Source organism: Callithrix jacchus, chromosome 8, assembly GCF_049354715.1.
Source record: "Callithrix jacchus isolate 240 chromosome 8, calJac240_pri, whole genome shotgun sequence".
In the NCBI taxonomy this organism is placed as follows: domain Eukaryota; kingdom Metazoa; phylum Chordata; class Mammalia; order Primates; family Cebidae; genus Callithrix; species Callithrix jacchus.
Genome location: NC_133509.1, coordinates 116,696,012 through 116,719,619, shown reverse-complemented (window position 1 = coordinate 116,719,619; position 23,608 = coordinate 116,696,012). Strand labels below are relative to the sequence as shown.

Genomic DNA, 23,608 nt, shown 5'->3' with positions numbered 1-23,608 from the left:
CAAAGGCCTAAGGCCATCATGGCAGGGCAGTTATGTTGAAAATGCCAAAGAGACAGAGGATACAAATGGAAACTAATAATGTCCCATAATCCCCAAACTGAAATGCTAATGGAAGATCTTTCATAGAAGAGAAATTTTAAAATAATTACCAAAAATAATTTCTTAGTTATTTATCCATAGAATGTGAAATAGTGGATGGGGAAGATGTTTCAGAATCTGCAGGACTTGAGTTGAGGTCTAGGCATTTTCTCTGACTTTGTGTGCTTTGGTTAGTAACTTTGCTTACCTAAGACTCAGTGTGCCAGTCTGTTTACACACTGCCATAAAAAAATGCCCAAGACTAGGTAATCTATAAAGAAGAGAAGTTCAATTGACTCAGTTCCACATAGCTGGGGAGGCTTCAGGAAACTTATAGCAGAAGGCAAAGGGAAAGCAGGCACATCTTCACAAGGCAGCAGGGAAAAAAGCAAGTGAAGGAGGAACTTGACAAACACTTATAAAACCATTAGATCTTGTGAGAACTCACTTACTATTATAGGAACAGCACAGGGGAAACTGCCCCCATGATTCAATCACCTCCCACCAGGTTCCTCCTTCAACTATCTGGAGATTACAATTCAAGATGAGAATTTTCCTAATTGTAGAGATGTCTAAATGAGTCTATACATATGTTAAGACTCATAAAATTGTACAACTTAAATACGTGTAGTTTATCATAGGTCAGTTATACCTGAATGAAGCATCACCTTTAAACCAAAGTATATATGGTGCTTTCTATGTGTTAGTTAATACATTAAGCACTTTATGTGGAGTGTGTCATTTTGTCTTTTTTTTTTTTTTTTTTTCCGAGACAGAGTTTCGCTCTTGTTACCCAGGCTGGAGTGCAATGGCGTGATCTCGGCTCACCGCAACCTCCGCCTCCTGGGTTCAGGCAATTCTCCTGCCTCAGCCTCCTGAGTAGCTGGGATTACAGGCACGCGCCACCATGCCCAGCTAATTTTTTGTATTTTTAGTAGAGACGGGGTTTCACCATGTTGACCAGGATGGTCTCGATCTCTCGTGATCCACCCGCCTCGGCCTCTCAAAGTGCTGGGATTACAGGCTTGAGCCACCGCACCTGGCCCATTTTTGTCTTTATAAAACTTCTGAGATAAACACTACTATTATTCTCAGGAGACTGAATGATATGCATTTGCAATGTACATTGAAGTCAAAGAAGAAGGCATCATAAAACTTTTCAATAGATTTTATGAAAGCAGTGAAGGAAAGAAAGAAATGGGGCTGGGACAGCCGGAGATGGGGAACAGGAAGGGAGGATGCCCAGGGAGGAACTGGATGGAGAACAACGCCAAAAATTCTGTCTAGGCTTAATTAATTGGAAGATGCCTATTAGAACTGTTTTTCTGCAACTTTAAAATGTAGGTCCTGATTCAGTTAAGTCTTGGGTGGGCCCAAGGGTCAACATTTCTGGGATGATGTCAGTGATACTGCTACACAGATCATGTTTTCAGTAGCAAGTTCTTAGATAACCAAGTGGATTATAGTTAGAATCATGATCTAGAAAGGTAAGAAACTACGTTATAAAATTTGGTAACATTTGATAAATTTCTTAAAGTCCAAAATAATTGAGGAAATATAGAAGAATAAGCAAACCAGAGAGTTTAGAGGAAAATCCTACAAAATTTAGTAGACAATGTATAAGAAGCCAACATTTATATAAGACAGAATGTGAATTTAAAATAAGAAGAGAGAAACAGGAATAAATGTAAAATTCAAGAATCAGAAATAGGTTGTGAGCTGGTTATTGCACTATAGTTCTACAAGGCAGGTAAGATGAAAAACAATCCCCCTTGATTCCCTTTTTGCTAACCTAATCCTGACCCATTCTGTAAGAATGATTTGAAATTTTAGGGTAATAAAAGCTTGGAGTCAAGGTAGAAGGCAACACCAATAAGTCACTAGAGTTTTGGCTGATTAATTTTAAATAAGAAACCAACAGCTTAAAGAATATTCTTTAGACCAATGGCTAACTGAACCTTTTCTGGGAATAATGAAGAAATATGAGTACTTCCAGGGACTGAAAAAGGTAACACTATGGCTGAATTTTGATGGAACTTTAAGTTAAAACAGAGAAGGAAGATCCCCTAAAGGGCCATTCAAAGTATTTAAATTTGCACTCACCAAAGCATGTACTAATGTTTTAACAGCTGGAGCGGTTAAACGTTCTTCTGTTTTAGTAGTTTTAATAGCTGATGACAAGAAGGCAAGGTTAGACACCCCGAGAGCTCGGCAGCCTCACGGCAACACCTGAAATGAGTAAAAGTCTGTTTTGATGGGATGGAACAGTGTCTTCTGAAGAACAAAAAATGTTTAATAGACTGTTCTACATGTTTAAATTAAAGGGGATTTACCCTTTACCTAAACTTGACCGGCAGACTCCACAAAAGCTCTAAGCAATAGTACGGCAATTACTAGAATACAAAAATGGAAATTATCATCAACGAATGTATATCTAGTGCCTACATCATGAGAGCACATCTATTTTGTGTGCAGGCAGATGCCACATAAAGCAAAATAGGAATTTGGCCATAATGTTTAACAGGAATTTAACAATTATTCAGTCCATTCAGTCAAAGAAGAAGGCAATTTGGAAAATTGAGAAACTGGATTAGGATCCTGATTCCTTCTCTCTTTCTTAGGTAAGCTCTACATTCCTTCTCTCTTTCTTATGTAAGTTCCTATTATGCCCAAGCATCTACAGACTTTCAGTTTGCAATGTCCTTTACCTTTTATATTGGCCTTAAAAAAGCAATAGGGTATAAAACTCCTCCCAGTAGCACGTTATCTTGTAGGGCAGATATAATACCTTCCCCATGTAAATATGAGGCGGAATGCTAAGTTTTCGCGTTGAAGTGCTCAGATTTTAGCGTATGTCAGAATCACCTGGAGGGCTTGTTAAACCAGATCGCCAAGCCCCACCACCAGTTTCTGATTCAGTAGGTCTGAAGCAAGGCCCAAGAATTTGCAGCTCTAACAAGTACCCAGGTGTTACTGATGCTGCTGAGCCAGTGAGAACGACTCACTGGGAGAACGACTCACTTTGAGAACGACTGTTGTAGAGGATAACAGAAACAATACTTTCAGCCCAGCTATCAGAGATAGCTTCACAGAGACCGTTAAGCACAAATTGAGTCTTGAAAGACTGAAGACTGCAATGTGGGAAACAAGAGAAAGAAGGTATTAGAAATGAAAGGAAGGTACTAGTTATTAAGCTAAAACTGCAAAATGTTTTCCCTGCCCCCATACTATTGAGGTTATTCAAGATCTAAGAATACAACACAGGAAATGAAGATATTCCCATGTTCACATTGCTTGAAAAACTCAAAGAAAGCAAACTTTCCAAGGAGTTTCCCCAGATTCTAATTTTCCAATATGTTTATTGAATCTGCTACCTCTTCTGTTGTATCTGCCACAATGGCAGTCCACACTCAAAAATGTAAAACAGGCACTATTAACCAAAATGCTACAGAAGATTTGGGGGATTTTCTTATCCAGGGCCTGATTTTCTTGTCAGACATTCACAGCCACTACCTCTATTTATTGGGACAAGTCCTAATGTGTGTGATAAATTATATTGTTGCTGAGAACGATGGCAAGGAATACTTAGCCGCCTTATCAAAGTGCAAAACTGCTTGGGGCATTCTAAAGTAGCAAAACAGCATATGTATATCATACACTGATTAAAACAATTCTTTAAGCACGGGACATGTGACCTTGCCCCCATGGATCCCTTGTGGAGAATACTTTCTGGTTTGTCCTTGATCAGTGGTAAGCATTTTTGTTCTATGAGAAAACACCGAACACCTGTTTGTTAATAATAATCACCTATTCAGAGGGAATAAATATGTGGGTCAGAGTCTGCTCAAGACCCTCAGCGTGGAATGCTGTCAGCGCCCTGAGGCTCTCAGCTCCAAATGCCGTTGGCCCTCGGATAATCCCCCTTTGCTGTTCTATCTGGGTGTCTGCTTCTTAATTACTTCAGCACTGCCTGGGTGGGGGTCTGTATAGCCAAGCTGGTCTCGGTATCTATTTCAGTCTCCTCCGACAACATAATAATTTAAGTCTTTTATGTCTTTTGCTGTTGTCCAGAATACTTAAAATGAAAGAAAAAAACATAAAAATATTTCTACAAAGAAATATTAAAAAATTAATTAGAGGTACATATAACAAAATAGATCAGGACAATGCAGTATGTAACACAACCATCTTTAATTTGCTGGAAGGGCAACAAAAGAACCAGAAAAAAAAAATGACATTATTCAAATACTAGTCAGGGTTATTGTATCTTGAAAAAAAAAATCTAACCCTTGGTTCAATTTCAGAAATAAAGAAATAGAAGTTTTCACCCTGGAAGCAGAGGTTGCAGTGAGCCAAGATCACTCCATTGCTCTCCAGCCTGGGAATAAGAGCAAAACTTCATCTCAAAGAAAAAAAAAAGAAAGAAAGAAAGAAATATAAACTTTTAAAAATTTTATTTTTTAATTTGTGAAAGCATCCTCATTCTGACAGCCTAGAGCCCTCAAAACAAAGCCCTGGAAAAGCAATATTGAGAGAATGAGTGATCATGTTTGGCTGGAGCCTAGATATGACTCTAGGAATAAAGGAAAATAAAGTCAAAAAGGTAAGTTGAGGTCAGATTCTATATAGAACTTGGAACATTTAAAGAGAAGAACCAAAGTATATCCCTAGCGAGAGAATGTTTTTCTTCCCCAAAGTGAAAGCCACCTAAAAGACTACCAGGAGAGTAAAATAGTAGACAACTATTATATTTGTGTTTTTAGTCCCGTTCTTTCCTTTTGGGTACTCTTTCATATTCCATGTGATTCCAGCAAGACTGATCACAGTGCCCACCTGTTTACGGGCTGTAAAAGTGGAATAAAAGCCTGACCTATCACTGTCCTTCACTCCCTAAGCCACAGTGAGCACATCAGCTAGTCACAGCATGTCTGTTTCCTTCCGAGAATACTACATAAAATTCAGAAATGAACACTTCTTTTTGACTCTTTACTGTGGGATAGGAGTTTAATGCTGCCATCATAATGAAGAACACAAACAGAAAGAGCGTCTAGAGATGATGGCAGACAGTCCTGGCGCTAGCCTTGGAGGCCTTCCCTCTAGTAGAGGGAACCTCAGAGCTATCTTTGAACTTCCCATTTTTGTAAGCCAATACTTCTCCTTTTGTCTTTCTTAAGTCAATTTAAGTTGGTTTCTTTCACTGAGAATTACAAGAATCATTAGGTAATATTAAGTGCATGCCTGTTTTGCAAATGATCAAAAAAGAAAAGCTATGCTACTTGTGAGTCTGTGGGTATCTCATTTTTCAGGAAGGTCACTTCTCAGCCTGAGTTGTGGTATAGGTGAGAATTTTGAGGGTATACTTATAAAACATTATTCCATTCTGTATGTTTTGAAGGGGCTACTGAAGTCATAAGTAAGAAAGAACCATAGACATAGGAGAGAAAGAGGGAGGAAGTGAGGAAGAGAGAAAGGAAGGAAAGAAGTAAAAACAAAAGAAGAAACACTAAATTTAAATCAAAATCCAAACCACAATTCCAGGCAGTGGCTGCTGAAGTGTCTTTTGTCTAAGAAGTCTAATTTTCTTCAGAGATTAACTGTTACATGCAAAGAATATTAGACATAAAATAGTACCACCAAGTCTGTTCACATATTTGCCAATATATATTTCGGTTTGAAAGACTACATCATCTATAATGAAACTAGACCCACAAATTGACTTCTCAAATTACACTTTTTACAACAAAAGGGCCTTCATGACAACTTTGGAGCAATAATTTCCCACCCCATCCAAAAACCATACCACAACTCTATTCCCTCCCACCATCCTGTGACCAACCTTATATAAATTACAGTTCAATTTCCCTTTCAACTTCTGTCCCAATTCCCTTGCAAGTCCAGTAAACACCAAGACTTCTCAGTCACAAAATACGTCAGCAAGAGAGTTTGGCTCCATCAAGCCCTGATAACCTTTCTTGCAGCAAGAATAATAGAATGGTGGCCCTCTTGAACCACTTCCATCAATTTCTATTAAACGTATCCTTCAAAGCTGTCAAGCCACTTATTTCTCCTTCCTCCGATAGTGAGTGTCAGTGGATTGGAAGCAGCAGGGAAGAGCTGGAAGGCATGGGGTAGAGAAGCCTGGCAGGGATCACAGGTACAGGCTGACTCGGGTTGGGGGAGGGGAAGAAAGGCATCAATACCTTCGTGACCTGTGTACGATGACCACAGTCACAGAAACTTCACTTAATCTCACCAAGGCTATTAGGAGCTACATTTCCAGGTTGCATCTAGCTGCTCAGAAAGATAACTGCCTTGCAGACTTCAATATACCTTGAGAGAATTAGATTTTTCTAAGCCAAAGATTGAATTCCTCCTGCTTTCCCCATTCTTCACTGTAACCAGGGCCTCATACCAGCAATTTTATTTTCCTCGTGCACCAGGCAGATGACATCCTGCCAAGTCTGCCAGACGCAGGGAGGAATAAAATACTAGGATCTGTGATGTTGCATGCTAGCCCACTTGCTTTGCTTACCTATTTCCAGTAAAGAGACTGGCGGAGAAAACCTTAATCACAAAAACTATAAAATGAAGTGCTTTCTGCAGCTTCCAGGAGCCAACCTACCTTGGCAAAATGTAGCTTTTACTTTTAACCTTACACAGTTTACTTTGATTCATTTCTGCTAATTGTAATTGTTTGCTGAATAGAGAGAGTGCAGAAAAGGGAAAAGATTCATTGCTAAGCCCTTATGCAATCAAATGTCATCTCAAGGTTAGAGAAATAATGTACAATTCCACTTTTGCACCATCTGCAGATAGCATGCCCTCCATGAAACTTCAGCTAATTTCCCAAACAGAGCCTGCTCCGCCCTCCTCTGTGTTCCCTTAACACTCTATTGCCATCTCCTCTATATAATTTCTGATTTTGTAATATAATTACCTGTTTGCAGATCTATCTCTTCTCCACTGGAGTAGGAGTTCCTAAAAATCAGAGGCTGTATTTTATGTTTATCTTTATCTCCAATTCCTGCATAATATCTACACATGGCTGATCCTCCCTCCACATATCTGGGTTGAATGAATGAGGATACCTGAATCAATTCCTCATATATTCCCCGCTGAAGGAATATTTGTAAGCAAAGATGTTTTTCCACACTGGAAACTAAAGTCAAACACACACACACACACACACACACACACACACACACACACACACAGAATCAATGAATGCATATGTGGCAAGGACCCGTTTTAATATATTAAACATTTACAAAATAAAATAGCAAAATAATGGATGACATTTAGACCAGCATTATCATCTCAGAAGTTAAAAAAAAAATTCCTCTGGCAAATCTTGAAACATTCCTTTAGGCTTGTACTTGTTCTCTGGTTTCCCCAGGAGGTGAAAAATTACGTACTGCAATGCCTTTGAAGGTCTGAAAATCACCTGGCGCAATGGGTATCATAGGGTGCCGAGACTGTTCCCACAAAGAGAACCACTGATCAGGGTAAAAGGTCAGGCCAGGGGAGAGACCACAGACCAATTGGAGCTGTATGCAGCTCACTTGCCCCAATAGAGGTTGTCTCCAGTGTCTCCAGAATGCAGCTTGCTCCTTTACCAAAAAAAACAAAAAACAAAAAAAACTTCCCAAACAAAAGGAACCAAAAACAGTCTAGCCTATTGCTATTGCTTTTTATGTTAAGAAATAAGACTCAGAGAGGTGTGACCCTTGTCTTCTTGTAACACGTCTCCTGCCACCTTTTACCCTCCCTGTCAAAGCCAGCCCTGCAATTATCTTCAGTCCTCCTGGTATGACTCTTAAATGGTTCAGCCCGGGCTGGGCGCGGTGGCTCACGCCTGTAATCCCAGCACTTTGGGAGGCCGAGGCAGGTGGATCACGAGGTCATGAGATCGAGACCATCCTGGTCAACATGGTGAAACCCCGTCTCTACTAAAAAATACAAAAAAATTAGCTGGGCACGGTGGCGCGTGCCTGTAATCCCAGCTACTCAGGAGGCTGAGGCAGGAGAATTGCCTGAACCCAGGAGGCGGAGGTTGTGGTGAGCCGAGATTGAGCCATTGCACTCCAGCCTGGGTAACAAGAGCGAAACTCCGTATAAAAAAAAAAGAAAAAGAAAAAAAAAAATGGCTCCGCCCTGGTTCTCCCCATGCCACCTCCCTCTTAGTCTCTGGGAATTCAGGGTCCCTATATTTTTATTCCCTCCCCAGAGATTGGTTCTTGATCTTTTTACTGACACCAGAGTGAAAAGGTCTCAAAGCTTTAAAGCCCAATGTCTAGCTCTAAAATTCCCAGGAGATGAAAGAAGATTAAGATTTAACAGGGTGCTGAGCACTTTGGGAGGCTGAGGTGGGCGGATCATGCAGTAGGGAGTTCGAGACCAGTCAGACCATCATGGTGAAACCCCATCTCTACTAAAAATACAAAAAATTAGCTGGGCATGGTGGCACATGCCTGTAATCCCAGCTACTCAGGAGGCTGAGGCTGGAGAATTGCTTGAACCTGGGAGGAGGAGGTTGCAGTGAGCCAAGATTGCGCCACTGCACTCCAGCCTGGGTGACAGAGCAAGACTCGGTCTCAAAAAAAAAAAAAGTCTTCACAGGGCTTTCTGAGAATCTCTGAAATAGTAGCTCAGAAAGAAAATAGTAGCTTCCAAAGAATGATGTCACTAGATTTGGCCTTAATCCTCTAGGCAGGCTACTTTCTACAACAGAAGAGTAAAAACTGAAAATTTAGTGGAACTATATAGTATTGCACTAACATATGGGTCAGAGGTAAAGAAAAGCAGAAAGGGGGTGGAAGGATTAGAGACAACAAGTAAACACGGCCCCCAAATGGGAAATATCCATTCTGACAAACATGTCCTCTTTCTCCTGGTGTTATGGAGAGACCATGTGCTTTCTTATCAGAGAGACTCGAGTCTTTTCATTTATTCACACATTTATCTGACAAATATTGCTCAAGTGGCCACTAGGCACTCCGAATTGTGTTAAATTTGACATCTAACTTTTACTTGGTAAGATAATTAAATTTTTTAAAGGCATAAATGTTGGGAGAAATAAAAAATTAGAATTTTGGACTACAGAAGCAATATATACTGTAGTTAATGTTTATACTCTGGGATAAGTTAAATCCAAGTTCGAGTCCAGGTTCTGACACATTGCAGCTGTCGATTGATCTCTTCCAACCTCAGTCTTCTCTTATGTAAAATGGAGATTATGATCATTATTACCTCACACCCTTGTTGCATGTATTAAATGAGATAATGGGGACAATGTACTTAGTACACTTTTGAGAGAACAAACATGCAATATTATTAACAATTATTTAAATAGGAGGAGGCAAAATCTGAACTGAAGATAACCCTCTCTACTAAAAGGCAAGGAAGGAATGGAAGTGATAAATTTCAGTATCATTTCATTTTGTAGTAGTTGAAAGTGCCTATAAAATTTAGTGAAGGAGAGAAAAGATAGATGCAAAATCAACACATAGAATGAAAGTTTGGGATTATTTTGGGACTCTGATTAACTATGCTTTATTAACATAGAAAGCCAGGAATTGTTAGAACAGAGCTTTTTAAACTTAACCTCCTAGAGATCCTATTAGGATGCAGGTTCTGATTTAAAGGTCTGGGCTGCAGCCTGAGATTCTGCATCTCTAACAAGCTCCTGGTGGCAACAATGCTGATGGTCCCCAGATCACATTTTGAGTAGTAAGGGAGGTTAGATTAAATTAGAATTTAAGCTATATTCACATAATATACACATGTATGTATATACATACATGTGTATATATGTGCTAGATTAAATTAGAATTTAAGCTATATGCACATATTATATGTGCATGTGTGTGCATGCAGTTAATTTATTGTGAACATGCAGGGATATATGTATCGTATATTGTATGCATACATAGGCATATATTATATGTATACAGATATAGACATAGATATATAGATATGGATATAGATATAGATATTCCCTCATCCTAGCAATAAATTTGTAGCTGGGTTCCTATTTTCCTGCTCTGGTTCCACCACAAATTCATGTTATGGCTTATTTTCTTCTGGCTTCATTTCTTCATTTTAGGAAATGAGGGCACTGAACAATGTTTTCTAAGTTTTCTTCCAGCGTTAGCTTCCTAGTTGAATTTTATTCCACTGGGAGAAAACAGACATTTACTTATAATTGCATGGGATTTGAGAGATATGGAGAAAGTGATTTTTGATCCTCAGGTATTTTGTTCATGCTAGCCCTCGGGAAAATCCTCATGGAGCCAACTACTCTGGAGTCATTTGAAATATAGAAAATTTAACACATTTTTCCTTATATGAATGTCAATGAAGGAACGATACATAGATATAATTTAGAAAAACAGCATTAGACTTCCATTCAGAAAAATTTAGTGTGGCTCAATGTCATAAACAAAGCCTAAAGCATTCAGCTTCATATCTTTAACAATTTCAGAGAATTTGTTGGGTGGATGGGAGGGTGAGAGTGGAGCTGGGAGGGAAGTACAGAAAGAACCTTTAAAAGCACCATGAAGAGAAGAGTCACCTTGGCAAATATTCCAGCTCAGAGCATCTCTTTAGCTGGCATGATCACTTAGACACACTTGTTCCTGCAACACCACAGCTACACAAATTGTTCACATTTTCTTCTTGCAAGTTTTTGTCACGTTTTTGTTATTTATGAGCTAACCAGCTTCATAGCTAGCCTTTTACCTTGTCATATTTGTCTGCATTTTCAGAGCTAATCCAGTCTGCCTATTACCTTTCCTGGTTGTAATGTATAACAAGGAAATGGAGCCATTAAAAGCACTGTGTCTGATAGGAAGGGAATCCATAACTAGGCAAAGGGATGACGCTATTGTTAAGGGAATTAAGACCCTTCCCAAATCCACTGACCTTATGTTTTTTTCTTTTTTAAAAAAAATCGTGTTCTTTTTCTGACACTGCAAAGTATTTAGATGCAACTGCAAAGTATTTAAATGCAACTGCAAAATAAAAATTTTTTGGAATATTTTGACTAGCTTTTTATCAGAAAAAAATAGTTAAATGGTGAAACCCTGTCTCTACCAAAAATACAAAAATTCGCTGGGCATGGTGGTGAATGGCTGTAGTCCCACACCCGTTGGCCCAGCTACTCAGAAGGCTGAGGCAAAAGAATTGCTTGAACCCAGGAGGTGGAGATTGTGGTGAGCCGAGATCGCGCCATTGCACTCCAGCCTGGGTAACAAGAGCAAAATCCCATCTCAAAAAAAAAAAAAAAAAAAAAAGATACTTGAGATGCAAGCCTGTAATTCCAGCACTTTGGGAGGCCAAGGCAAGTGGATTACTTGAGGTCAGGAGTTTGAGATTAGCCTGGCCAACATGACGAAACCCCCTCTCTACTAAAAATACAAAAATTAGCCAAACATGGTGGTACACACCTATAATCCCAGCTACTTGGGAGGCTAAGGCATGAGAATTGCCTGAACCCGGGAGCCAGAGATTGCAGTAAATTGAGATTACACCACTGCACTCCAGCCTAGGTGACAGAGTGAGACTCTAACTCAAAAACAAAAAAGTACTTGAAATGACCTTGCCCAAGTTGTCTGGACAATTCTTTCTCTTAACTCTAATATACCCTCCTTCAGGCATGCTGTTAGTACTGGCCCAGGCTATGAATGGTCAGCCATAGTGCTGGGTGATTTTGCATGCAGATGGTATATTTGTCCATTTCAGAGGTTACGTTAAGAATCAATATTCTCTTCATTGTGTTAAGAGTAATAATAAGTAAATAGGCAAAGGATTTGATATTCATTCCAAAATTTAAATGAGCTCTTATTTAAGCACCTTGAGCAATATCTGAGATTTAAGTCACTAAAAAGCCTAATGATAAATGAATGTAAACATAATTACACAGAATATGTATGTATAATTCGCCTTTAACAGTATTTCCATCTATACCTGAAATTCCCAAGTGTCTTCAAATAAGAACAGCTTTGTGATGTCATGCCTTTAATGGGGCCCTGTTACCATGGGGACATCAGAGCTCTTTCTCAGAATAGCATTTAGTTCTGACAATTGAAGAAGCTGGAGAATTTCAACTAAGCCAACATACTTAGTATCTTCCAGCACCTACAAATTTGAAAGTTATCCAGTTCTGAAGTATTGCCATTTGGCCTGAAAAGATATTGACTTCTGGCCATGTTTTAAAGAAGTGCACATATATAAATAAATACCTATTCAATTCTTTATCTTCCAATTGCCTATAACATGGAAATATATATTGCTAGGTCCTCTTTATTCAACAGCAACTGAGTAGAACCCATTAATTCATTCACTGGTGCATTTGTTCAGCATATGTATTTTGAGTGCCTTGAAAGTATCTCCAGTGCCCAGCATAGCCCATAACATCTAGGCTATATGTGTGTGCGTGTGTGTGTGTGTGTGTGTACATACATATGAATATACATAGCAATATATATGTGTGTGTGTGTGTATATATATATATATATATACACAATATATATACACACACATATATATAAACTTTGTACCTTCAATGACCTTAAAGTACAGCAAATACTTGTCATGTGTTAAAAGATGGAAACACAAAGATATACTATGAAGAGAAGCAGGAGTTGGAGAACCAATTGGGTACAGAGAAGAGATTATGAAAGATCAAGTGAGTGTCTCTGGAAAAACTTCAAGAGCAAAAAGAAGATGGGCCTCATAAGCTAAAGCAATTAAATTCCTCTCCCTCTGACCACACCAAAGAGCATTTAACATGCATGATGGTCTCAGGTCAAGAGTATGTTAAACAGTTGACAGTTATGTGGCCTCTAGCTTTCCACAAGGTGGGGCATGACTTACAAATCATACCATAAGCAACCAGAGAACCAAGGCCACAGCCAACAGAAGTGCAACCAAGAGGGCAAATATAAAGGTTTGCCTGAGACAAAGGTGGGAGGAATTTCCTAATTGTTCCCAGTATGCAGTACTTATCACAGAGATGAATAAGCTGCCAAAAGACCAACACCTCTCAATGGCTTACAAACCCATCTAGGTTTCACTGCCCAATGGAATGAAGTAAAATAAACTTAGTAGACTAAGGTTACCTTGGAATTATCAGTGCCCACTTAATGTTTTTTATGTAGCATTTTCTATAGCTTAATTTCCTCCTATACTTTAAGCACTTACCAGAGTACTTATCCTATATATTGGAAATTTCCTAGAACTGCTGAAACAAGAGAAAGCAAGTTGAGATTATGCTGAGGAGGAGGAGGAACAATAAAATATTTCTTCTTTGCCTGACATTCAAAGCCCTGGTGATTTTAGCAAGGTAAAGTGGTTCAAAATACCCCAGTAGAGCTCTGGCCCTGCGACGCAAGCAGGCAAATTGTAAAAGTTTAGATTGTTGGTCTACTTAGAAAAAAATTTAACTACATATCTCATTTGACTGTGCATTGCCTGAAGGTCAATACAGTATAAAGGTTAAGGCCTTGGTTTCTGAAAATAAAGACTCTGGCTCTAATAATGGTCCTTCCCAGATTAATAGCTTAATAGCTGAGTAAGCTTGATCTTGATCTTTAATATCCCTAAGCCTCAGTTTCTCCATCTGAAAATTGGGCTAAGAAAAATAGCTTATTCATATTGAGTGTCTTCTCTATGCCTTGCACTATCATACTAAACATAAACTCATTTAATCCTCTACATACCCAACGAAAAAGATACTTATTATTACTTTCATTTTGCAGATGAAAATCTCATGTGAATAGAGAGATTGAGAACTTTCCCAGGTCACATGAGTAGGAAGTGATAGGGCTAGGATGGGAGGTCAAGCAGCTGGGATCCATAGCCTGTACTGCTAGTCACTATACTGAATTACTAAAATAATACCAATTTCCATTAAGAAGCTAAATTGAGCTAATTATATGTATTTGTCTACTGGGACTGCCATTACAGAACACCGCAGACTGAGTGACTTAAACAACAAAAATACATACTGTCAGTCAAAAGTCTAAGACCAAAATGTCATCAGTGTTGGTTTCTAGTGGGGCCTCTTGTCCTGGCTTACAGAGGACCTCTTTCTTGCAGTGTCCTTATGTGGCTCTTCTCTGCTCCTGCATAGAGAGACAGAGAGAGAGAGACAGAGAGAGAGAAAGAAAGAGAGAGAGATCTCAGGAATGTCTTTGTCTCTTCTTAGGACACCAGCCTTATCAGATTAGGGCCCTACCCCTATGACATCATTCAATCTCTTTTTTTTTTTTTTTTGAGATGGAGTCTTGCTCTGTGGCCCAGGATGGAGTACAGTGGCACAATCTCAGCTCACTGCAACCTCTGTGTCCTGGGTTCAAGCGATTCTCCTGCCTCAGCCTCCCGAGTAGCTTGGATTACAGCCACATACTACCATGCCAGGCTAATTTTTGTATTGCTGGTAGAGGTTTTGCCATGTTGGCCAGGCTGGTCTTGAACTCCTGATGTCAGGTGATCCACCTGCTTCAGTCTCCCAAAGTCGTGGGATTACAAGAGTGAGCCACTACACCTGGCCCCTGATTCAATCTTAATTATCTGCCTAAAGTCCCTGTCTCCAAAAATAGTCACATTGGGGGTTAGGGCTTCAACATATATATTTTACTGGGAAAATAATTCAGTCTATAATTCTATGTAAAGAATTTATCATAGTAATTGATACACATAATAGTTATTCACATAATGTTCAGTATGCTGTGACAAAATACTATAAACTGAGTGGCTTATAAACAACAGAAATCTCTCACAGTTGTGGAGGCTGGGAAGTCCAAGATCAAAGTACCAGTAGATCAAGGTGTCCGGTGAGACCTATTTTCTGGATCATGAATGGTGCCCTCTTGCTCTGTCGTCACATGGTGAAAGGAACTAGTTAGCTCTCTGAAATCTCTTTTATAAGAGTACCAATTCCATTCATCAGCACTCCACTCTAATGACCTAATTGGCTCCCAAAGGTTCCACCTATTAATTCCATCACATTCATGATGAGGTTTTAACATATGAATTTGGAGGGGACACAAACCTTACCATATAGTAACCACTGAACAAATATTACCTATTGGTATCTTATGGACTTATTTGGCAAACTGTAGAAATTGTCAAGTTTAGTAGAAACATGAAAATCAGAAATTGGAAATTTTAAGTTTGTTAATGCCATTTGAACAAATCAATTAATTTCTGTCCATCTCCTTTTCTTAAGCTGTGAATTACGATACACCCATTGTCAAACATTAGTATGACCATATGTTTATGATTATATTCTTACAAAAATAATAGAATCTTAAAAAGATAGCTACATTTGTAGGAACTAGGTGTTTTTTGTCACAACCATTTACATTTTGGAGGCTCTAGTCATTCCTGATCATCAGGCCTGCATTTATCTAAACTTCTGATGCATGGAAATTTTAGGCCCTCTTCTTTTATTGGGCTGTCTGAAGTTTGGCCAGGCTACATATCTACATCCCAGCACTTCCCTCTGCTATTCTTCACTTTCAGTGGAGAGCACTTTATAAATCCATCTCTTGTGAAGCTTCTTAAATATTCTTAAATAAGCTGCAAGCTCATAATCTGTATAAGTCTGATTGTAGCTGTCTTTTCAGAGAGGAAGTCACTGCCCATCATATAATGCTTTAATTTGAGGTAAGTGGAATCAAAGAAATCTGCTAAGGTTCTATTTTTAATGTAGTTTATTTCTTTTAATCTCCTTTTTATCCCATCTGTTTTATGACTGATCACACTAACTCTGGTCCCAATTAAAAACTGGTAATTTTAGGTTTTCAGAAAAGAGGGATAACTCTCTATTTATAATGATGAATGTATCAGATGGACCTGCTGTAACTTGGGTTTTCCCTCTCTCTGGCCTTTCTGTGCTGAAAGTTTTGTCCTGCCTAAGATTGACTTTCTTTTTTTTTTTTTTTTGAGACGGAGTTTCACTCTTGTTACCCAGGCTGGAGTGCAATGGCACAATCTCGGCTCACCACAACCTCCGCCTACTGAGTTCAAGCAATTCTCCTGCCTCAGCCTCCTGAGTAGCTGGGATTACAGGCATGCGCCACCATGCCCAGCTAATTTTTTGGATCGTTAGTAGAGACGGGGTTTCACCATGTTGACCAGGATGGTCTCGATCTCATGACCTTGTGATCCACCCGCTTTGGCCTCCCAAAGTGCTGGGATTACAGGCTTGAGCCACTGCGCTCAGCAAAGATTGACTTTCTAATGAATTACGTGTAAATGTCAGCTTCCTCTCAACATTGGACACTCATGATATCTTCCTTCATATAAAGATGAACAATATCCATATTTTTTTCTTTAAGAGAAGGGATTTTCCAAATAACTTGACAAGATCACCTCAAGTATCTTTTAAGTCTTTTTTTTTTCTGGTAAAAAAGCTAGTCAGAATATTCAAACCATTTTTTACTTTATAGTGACATCTATTTCTCCTCCTCAACGTATCTAACATCAAGGACTTCAAAGTATTATGAGAAGCAGTATGATGAAGTTGTGAAAATATTTTTGCCAAGCGTTTTTAAAAAGTTGAAGTGTTTTTAAGTTGTGTTGTGAGGTAAACATGATATTACACTACCTGAATATGGGAAAGTGACTTAGGTAACTTTGAAGGGTGTTGTTCTGTCTTAGATGACCACAGAGAACATCCATGTTAGGAGATGAATAAACAAGGCTCAAATCCAGCCAGAACTTTGCTCACTAGCCTGTGTACTCTGGCTCAGGGTTATGTCCACATAGAAGAAAAGCACTTTTTTTGATTCACACAAAGGAGACTCTGCTCCAACTCTACATGTCCATGGATTTAGATTTTGTTCACTCCATTTTTTAATTGGTAATAACAAGTATTCTACTCTACAGCCATTTAATGAGTATCGTTATATGCCATGGTCAATGTTCCCTATTCTTTCTGAACTATGTGATATCATTAACGCTATTTAGGACGTCTGATTCCAGGGCATCATTCCAAACTAAATACAGAATGATTTACATTCTAAATACATCATTCCAAACTAAATACGGAATCTTTGTACCTATGGCTTAAGGGAGTAAGAGCAATTGACAGCATTGAATGTTGTCGACTCACCAAAAGCATTTTTTTAACTGCAGACCAAGAAACATTTCCAGATCTAAACCTTGCTGTATCATGACATCATGTGTATTTACGATATATTTTTAGTTCTCCCAGCTAAATTTCTTTTCCAAATGTGATCATCATCTTAAAGCAGCTACTAGGTGAAGAGTCAGAACACCTGAATTCAAGCATTGGCTTTACAACTTCTCACTTTTTGACCTTGAATGCGAGTCACTTGAGTTCTCGGGGTATTGCTTCCCTCTGAACAGCATAAACAGTGAAGAAAAACTAGCCTTTGACTCCACAGGGATGTTGTGAAAATAAATGAGATGTAGGTCTGGAGAGTCACTTTAAGCTCTTAGGAGTGAAAGAGCTTAAAGAGATATAAGGTTTCCGTAGTTATTCTTTATTTTTTCAGCCTCACAAGTGAGAAAGTTTCCACCTTGGTGAGTTTTGAAGAATACCGCTTCACTGACAAGCCCTCACAGATCTGTGGCTTTGCCTCATCTTCATTCACAAAGTCTATTGTTAATTCTGACTATTGACTCAGTGAAATTTTTAAAAATCTGCCATACCCTTGGACAACAAAGAAGAGTGGTCACACTCTAGGTGGGGCAAATTATCTGTCAGCAGTTGGACATCATACTATACAGGATACCACACTGGGTGTTAAAAAAAAATCTAACAAGACAAAGAAAGTGTTACATTACAGAAAAGAGGAAGTTGCTAGCATAGAATTCCCACCCAGAATGTTGATCTGATACAGTCTAGAAGTCCATAGGAAATAAACTTCCAGCACTTTCTTTAGAAGAACTAAACTATATTTTGCCAATGTCAGAGATACACTCTCCTAATGCCAAGGTAGTTGTGAAAGAGAATCACAAATAACCAGCTAAAACTCCTGATCTTCTCTCTGCTCCCAGATGAAGAGTCTCTGACAGGTGATACAGATAAGTACTGCATAGCCTGTCACCTTATCTTCCTTAAGAGAGCAGCATAATCCATGGAGCTCACATAAACTCTTCAGCAGCTTTGATTCCATTCTGACATTCAGGAGAAAAGTTGACAGTCATAGATTAAAGGAAAACACTATAGTGAAGAGATACTTACAATAGGTAGCTCTGACTAAAGATGTGTTTTGGCAAGAATTAGCTGGAAAGACACATTGGCATGCTGGTATGGATTTCTAAGCTAGTGGATCAAACTAACATCTTTGCCTTGATCTCATTAGGTCTCAGGTCGACTTACAGGCTTTGATTTTCTTCATTCATTCATTCCATAAATATTCATTAAGCACTGTAATGGAAATTGCTGGTAGTATCCCCAAATCTATTCTTACCTCCTATATTAGTCAGGGAGAGAGAGAGCCAATAGGACATAGATAGATAAATATAAATATATGAGAGGGGATTTATTAGGGGAATTGGCTCATGTGATTATGGAGGCTAAGAAGTCCCATGACAGGCCATCCACGAGCTGCAAACCACAGGATGCTAATGGCAAGGCTCAGTCTAAGTCTAAAAGCCTCAGAACCAGGAAAGCTAATGGTGTCTTTTTCAGTCCAAGACCAAAGGTCTGAGAATCCTGAAGGGGACCTCTTGTTAAGTATTGGAGTCCGAAGGCTAGGGAACCTGGAGTTATTGTCCAAGAACAGAAGAGGAAGAAGTTATCCCAGCCCCAGCAGCTAAATCAACATATTCACTTTCTGTCTGTTTTTGTTTTCTCCCAGCCCCCAGTAGATTGGATGGTGTATGTCCACATTGACAGCAGATCTTCTCCACCTAATCCTTCAGACTCATATCTAATCTCTTCTGATAACACCCTCATGGACACACCCAAAAATCATGCTTTACCAAGTTGCTAGGTATTCCTTAATTCAGTCAAGTTGGCACCTAAAATGAACCATCACACTTCCTTCCTGAGCTGATAGCTGTTCAACTAAAATGTTCGTTTTCCAGTTGATCTTACAGGGGTGTGACCTAAGTGTGCACTAATGGAAACTGAGTGGAAAGAGTAGGGGCAATTTCAGCATCACTTACCTTAAAGAAAATCCTTGACCTGGACTTCCGCTCACTCTTGCCTGCTTACTGAAAGTGACAAAGTCAGGCCTACCCAACAGCCATAAACTATGATGTGAGAGGAAAATAAACATCTGAGTTTTAGAGTCTCTTTGTTACATCAGCATAGCCTGCACCTTTACAAATAGGTGTGCCTTCTTGATACTACATTGTGTGCAACATGATGAAAATTCTGCTTAGCAAAACACACATGGTGCATGGTCCCATGGAAAGTATTATCTAATTTCTATGACAGTCTTCTGTCTGGAAACAAAACCTGTGAGATAAGTGTGAACATACTTATCAATCAAAATAAAACAAGACAGGGAGCAAGAGTAAAGAGTGGGTAAGAACTGGATTTCAGTGCCGTGCAGGTATAAATTCAAGCTCTTGCAATAAATATCTTTCAGTAACCATGTCTTTAGGGAAATCATTTAAATTTTGTAAACCTCATTTTTACTCTTGTGAATTGGAGATAATAGAAATAATAATATGTTGTGATGATGATCTAAAGAATTAAGCATGTAGATAGCTTAACCTGGGACTTGAGTTTACCAAGTGCTATTATCAGAGTTCAATTTTTTCATTGCTCTTCTTATTTCTAAATTTCATCAGGAGGGGCTTAAAGAAAAGATAGAAACATCATGATCTCATTCAAGCCATATTATATGAGGCAGGTGTCATCATTCCCATTTTGTAGATAAGAAAACTGAATCTTAGAGGGACCACTACTTAGTAAGTGGCTGAGCCAGAATTTATTGCCAGGTGTCTGATTCCAAAGCCTGTACTACTACACCAGATGCGTGACAATCAGACCCGGAAATCACTGCTTAGAAATTAGTCCAGTTAGGTTAATTCTTCAATTATCAGTTTATTTCCACTGCCTACCATACAAGTAAAACCCTTCTGACAGTAAAGTTTCCAAGTCTGGACCCCAGTGCATAAGTTAGTACTCTCTTCTGTGTTCCTATGGCACTTTGCATCTCTGTTATCATTTAGTCACTATCTTATAATTTTTTTACTCATCTGACATTCTCCACTGGAATGTGAGCACCTGAAATTAGGATTTCTTAAATATCTCTGTCTCAGGACTTAGCATGATGCCTGGTATATACTAGGCACTCTATGAATAGCTGTTATAAAGAATTGCCATATGAATAAATGAATAGACATTAAAAACTGGAGTGTGAGTAACCTACCTATTAAGGTGGTTATTTGTTTGATGCAAAGGAAATGGAGGCATTCAGTTTTGAAAATAAACGATTGGCAATAAAACATCTAATAAAATTTATCAAGCATAAGAAATTAGTACATAGTAGCCCCTTGATGGAAATAAATGTTTTCCAAAAGTCATATGCTGATTGCTTTGACCTCAAAGACAAAATGAAATGTTGTTGTGCATCATCTGTAAGCGTTCAGTTAGCAAAGCGTTTTTAACCTCAATGGTAACTGAAATACTGTAAAACTGTGTTAGAACAATTGTAGCAAACAATATACTTGAAATGGCAAAGAGAAACACACAACAAAAATCAAGATTCTGTTCTTCAGTGAGAATAGATTTAATTAGAGAAAGATAAGGAAGTAAACGTTGACTTTCAAAGACCCTGAGGGCATTTACTGTGCATTTTCACCCGGTTTAGAAGTTCAAGGCACTGGTTCTTTATTCTCCCTAATTCCACATCAAAGCTTCCAGCTTTCACTCCCTTTACTATAGAGATACTGCAAGCAATATTCTATATAGCATAGTCTGGATTCACCCCTTTTTTCTCATAAGTGGAACAAAGAGAGGAAGACAAATATTTCTAAGATAACTGAAAAAGAATTGGAAACAAAAATAAATCTGTGATTTGTCTAAAGAAAGTTAAAGGGGGAGTGAGAAACTGGCCAGAAATACAGTGCCTAGTGTGAAGTTTACTGACCTACAATGAGGGAATGTTAAAGAAATAAAGAGATGAGCAAAAGCTTCATATAGTTTTTTTTTTAAGTATTGAAACAGGTAGCAGGAAAGACAATGACTCACAGTATTCCTCCATGCTGGCCAACAAATAATATCATCAGCCGAACGTTAGTTTGTTATTGAGAACAAACAGGAGGAGCAGATTCTTTGTTACAGGGGAGGATAGGAGATGTGATAGAGAATTTTTCATTTATGTAAATAGGCTAATTACAACTTGATTTATTTTTAAATTCTGAGAAACTCAACTGATGTCTGTGGAGAAGAGAACACAAAGGAACAACGTAATATGGAACTCTTTAACATGATATATATACAAAGACTATTGAGGCAGAGAAATCAATAGGAAAATTCAAAACTAAGGGAAAAAGCACTTTGAACCATTCATCTAAAAATTTGGTCAGTATTAAAAAGCCAGTAATTCCAGAAAAATCCTCCAAGTTATGTTCATAGGCTTAGCAGAATAAAAATAAGTCTTACTAGCTAAATGAGTGAGAGAGGAGAATTTTTTCTGCATTTTGGAAAATGTTCAGACTCTCACATATTTCTCCACACCCCTCATGAGCATCACTGTAAAAACTGCCATCAAGACAAAAGACAGCAGCTCTGTTTCACATAGGTATCAGTGAACAAACCACTGCTCAAGGAAACAAGAGAGGACACAAACACAAGGAAAAACATTCCATGTTCATAAATAGGAAGAATCAATATCATGAAAATGGCCACACTGCCCTAAGTAATTTGTAGATTTAATGCTATCCCTATCAAGCTACCACTGACTTTCTTCACAGAATTAGAAAATACTACTTTAAATTGCATATGGAACCAAAATGGAGCCCAATAGTCTAGACAATCCTAAGCAAGAAGAACAAACCTGGAGGCATCATGCTACCTGACTTCAAACTATACTACAAGACTACAGTAACAAAAACAGCATGGTACCAGTACCAAAACAGATACATAGACCAATGAAATAAAACAGAGGCCTCAGAAATAATACCACACATCTACAACCATCTGATCTTTGACATATCTGACAAACACAAGCAATGGGGAAAGGATTCCTTATTTATTAAAGGGTGTTGGGAAAATTGGCTAGCCATATGCAGAAAACTGAAGCTGGACCCCTTCCTTATACCTTATACAAAAATTAACTGAAGATGGATTAAAGGCTTAAACGTAAGACCTAAAACCATAAACACCCTAGAAAAAACCTAGGCAATACCATTCAGAACAGAGGCATGGGCAAAGACTTCATGACTAAAACACCAAAAGAAAAGGTAGCAAAAGCCAAAATTGACAAATCGGATCTAATTAAACTAAAGAGATTCTGCACAGCAAAAGAAACTATCATCAGAGTAAACAGACAACCTACAGAATGGGAGAAAATTTTTGCAATCTATCCATCTGACAAAGGGCTAATATCCAGAATCTACAAAGAACATAAACAAATTTACAAGTAAAAAAAACAATCAAAAAGTGGCTGAAGGATATGAACAGACAGTTTTCAAAATAAGACATTTATCTGGCCAACAAACATATGAATAAAAGCTCATCATCACTGGTCATTAGAGAAATGCAAATCAAAACCACAATGAGATATCATCTCATGCCAATTAGGATGCAGCAAACCACCACGGCATGTATATATCTATGTAACAAACCTGCATGTTCTGCACAGGTACCCCAGAACTTAAAGCATAATTTTAAAAATCCAAAATAAAAGTCAGAAAACAACAGATTCTGGAGAGGATGTGGAGAAATAGGAATGCTTTTACACTGTTGGTAGGAGTGTAAATTAGTTCACCCATTGTGGAAGACAGTGTGGTGAGTCCTCAAAGATCTAGGACTAGAAAGACCATTTGACCCAGAAATCTGATTACTAGATATACACCCAAAGGATTGTACATCATTCTACTATAAAGATACATGCACACATATGTTTATTGCAGCACTGTTCACAATAGCAAAGACTTAGAACCAACCCAATACCCATCAATGTTAGACTGGATAAAGAAAATGTGGCACATATACACCATGGAATACTATGCAGCCATAAAAAAGAATGAGTTCATGTCCTTTGCAGGGACAAAGACAAAGCCGAAGACCATCATTCTCAGCATACTAACACAGGAACACAAAACCAGAAGTATACTGAAACCAGTTGATTAGGGTATTTAGCTGTTAACTAAATTTTTGTGAATCTGAATTTCACCAATCTAGCAAGAAACACTACATGTTCTCACTCATAAGTGGGAGTTGAACAATAAGAACAAATAGGCACAGGAAGGGGAATGTCACACACTGGGGCCTGTTGGGGTGGAGGGCAAAGGGAGAGATAGCATTAAGAGAAATACCTAATGTAGATGACAGGTTGATGGGTGTGGCAAACCACCATGGCACGTGTAT

The 23,608-nt window shown here is 38.5% G+C and overlaps 1 long non-coding RNA gene across 1 annotated transcript; it reads left to right on the top strand.

The window, feature by feature from the left end:
• Positions 1-12,838: 12,838 nt before the first annotated feature.
• On the top strand, positions 12,839-21,687 carry LOC118145128 (uncharacterized). The gene is made up of 3 exons (XR_004730299.1): positions 12,839-12,938; positions 15,711-15,750; positions 21,440-21,687. It is a non-coding gene; the product is annotated as an uncharacterized LOC118145128 (long non-coding RNA).
• Positions 21,688-23,608: the final 1,921 nt, after the last annotated feature.